Here is a 3147-nt window from a genome sequence, read left to right on the forward strand (position 1 = left end):
ACCTCACTAAGTACTTTGCTAAGTTTCTTGTCAAAGGAAAACTCTTATAACCACTAATAATTGCACGAGGACACAAAAAACAATCAACATACAAATCAATCTTACACTTGGCAATCACGTGTTCACTGGGAGCATCTTCATCAGAAACAACAGAAATATGCAATGCATGATTCTTACAGAGCACCAAAATTAAATTGGAAAGGGTCTTGTAAGGGCCACTATAAACATTTTCTGCCCTTGAGGTAAACAAATACAAAGTCAAATACCAACCAATACCAAATAACACATTAAGGATCCTAGGTAGGCTTAAGAATGCAACTGCCAACAAAATGGATACTTGCAATTTGTCCCTCTTATACTATAAATTTCACATTGAGAAAGGTTTGATATTTGCATCAAAACAAAATTTTCCTATAAGACAATTGCATCATCAACCATTGCTTAGTAGAAACATCAGGCTGTAGTGAACAACAAAATCCAGACAAGCTATTTTCCTTGATATATCGAAAATAGTTTCTGTAGAAACATCGTATAATGAGTTGCAAGAAAATTGACCGAGAATAACAATCTATATAAAACTCAAATAAATATGAATCTCACAAAGAATTAGAGAGGTAAAACATGCAAAATTGACCCAGAACAACGATCTATATAAAATTCAAATAAATATGACCTCACAAAGAATCATAGCGGTAAAAACATGCAATTATTAGGCAAGCGAGTTCATCACAGGAATCGATCCCTCGTCAAATGGATTTGGCAGCTGCTAACCAACATTGTCTCCTTTCAGAGAAAATTTCTCTTATTCTTCTGTATATTATTTGCGCTCATTTTAATTGTGGGTCGCGCTGGTTCCTTCATGGGATGGCACCGCCATTCCACTGAACTCAAATTCCCTGCCTCCAGGGGGGGTATACAGTACTAATTAATACATGGAGGCAAAATTCAATTCTCAAGCAATCAGTGGCACATTATGCATCTTGTAGCAGTGTTGATGCAGTACGTGTTGTGTGGAGTGATAACGATCCACCATCAGAATCTCTCAAGGCATATCTCAAGAAGACTGTGCACTCGAAAGCAAAAAGTAATCACAAACCTGACTTTAGGTTTGACCTGAATGAGGAGGACAATCTCAACAACAGATTTAAACCAATTGAGGGCTTGAGAACAGATGCAATTTTTTTCTATTGATGATGATGTTGTAGTTCCATGTTCCACCCTGGAGTTTGCATTTAGTGTGTGGCAAAGCACTCCAGATAGCATGGTTGGGTTTTTAAAAACATTGTTTAAGCTTTCCCTGACATATTTTTAACTTTTAGGACTAAGGAAAATGGACAGAGAAGGATTTCATTAATTCTGTATAGCTTGCTCTGTTCCTCGACGAAAAAAAAAATTGCATAAAAACATCAGAAGTCCAAGACATGTGTTAATTTCCAATGTATGCATCAAGGTCCTTCTTATGCCTCACTAATATAGTTCCACTAACCAAGATTACAAAATCGAAAGACAGAAACATAAATTTCAACAACCTCCTCTATTTAGGATTCCCAATTCTGAAATAAAGAAAGAAAATAAGAAGCCTAGGCATTGAATAGATCAACCAAAAATGAATACATGCAAACACAAGTTTCTTTGGTTTTTGTTCTTTTACAATCGAACTAACATAATGAAATGGTCCCTTTAAGATTGGAGTAATATAATGAACATCAGGATGGATCAAGATGGGCTCAAGGCCATTGCAGGCATGACTTTACGATAAGGTAATGCCCATAAGTAGCTTTGAATGATTAAATAAAGAAGGAACGCATAACCAAAATATGTAATTAATTAGATTCAAACAGTTGTATTTTTACATAGCAGAATGACGATTGAAACAATACAAAATAATCAGTGCATGAAAATGAGGATATGGCTAAAGGAAGGAAAGGACACAGAACCAAAATATGCAATTAATAAGATTATAATAGGTGTTGTTTATATAGCAAATTGATGGGTGGAACAATACAAAATAATAAGCGCAGGTAAAGGACGAAAAGCATTCAACTCTTCATACACGACACTACCATGTCAAAAATAACATATTGCAGTCAAATCAAGACTAACCCCATATTTAATTAATCAATATCAAAAGGGAGAAAAACATACTGCAAATAAAGACAAGGCAACCACAGCCTGAACAGACTGCTGAAGCAACCCACCCTTCACAACAGTACTCCTTGACACCAAATTCTTCAATTTCTCTTCCTTAAGAGTATGCATTTTGTAGCCATCAAGAGGCTGTAACAAGTAATAGATACCAGAATAAACCCAATATACAACAATAGGCATGAATGTGCCCAAAGCCTCATCTGTCAGGAGAAAATCCTTCAATTGACCCATTACTGTATTATTCTAGACTGATCACCAACTTAACAAGGCAAACAACCTCCAAATAAGTATTTTCTCCAACCAACCAAAACAAAACTCCGTAGTATCACAACCCAAAATACAGTTTATAGACCAGGCCCTCGAATCATCAATTCATTCAAACCCAATCTAATCAAACAAGAGCCAAAATGAATTGTGGTGAGTAGTACTCCCAATCAAATGAGGCACTGTTGTCTAAACTAAGACACAACCCATCGTTTACGTTGAAACTTAAATCCCACATGCACTGCAGGAACCGAACTCGCGACAAAAGATCTGCCTAAAATGGGCTTCATGCAAGATGTATATTCTAAAAGTCAAACCACTTGGCTAATGCTTAGGGCTCCTTATATTCTGCACCTTGCAACTAAATCTCGATTAGGCGTAATTTTATTTTTAAACTGTTCAGAGTTTGGTCATGTAAGGTAACGCAAACCCACGACAAAGGATAAATCCAGACAATCTCCATATGCAAGTGTCACAAGAATCACCTAATTTATATCTGATTTTTATGGATGTGTCACAAGAATTACCTAATTTATATCTGATTTTTATGGCTAGGTGATTCTTTTGCCGATTTTTTATTGCTGGTCCATTTTCAACACTTTTTTTTATACTTTTTCCTGATTTTTTTTTTAATCCTTGAACACTTGTCGTACTACTCTCATGAATTTTGTGACTTTATGAAAACCCAACCGCACACTCATCCCAAATGCACCTAGATGGTATCTGGAACCACCA

The 3147-nt window shown here is 35.9% G+C and overlaps 1 pseudogene; it reads left to right on the forward strand.

Annotated features, from left to right (window-relative positions):
- Positions 1-700: 700 nt before the first annotated feature.
- LOC149243610 (glycosylinositol phosphorylceramide mannosyl transferase 1 pseudogene) lies at positions 701-1312 on the forward strand (annotated as a pseudogene).
- Positions 1313-3147: the final 1835 nt, after the last annotated feature.

This window comes from Pinus tabuliformis, chromosome 8 (genome assembly GCF_031772625.1).
Source record: "Pinus tabuliformis cultivar Carrire ecotype Pingquan chromosome 8, CPIR1, whole genome shotgun sequence".
NCBI lineage: Eukaryota > Viridiplantae > Streptophyta > Pinopsida > Pinales > Pinaceae > Pinus > Pinus tabuliformis.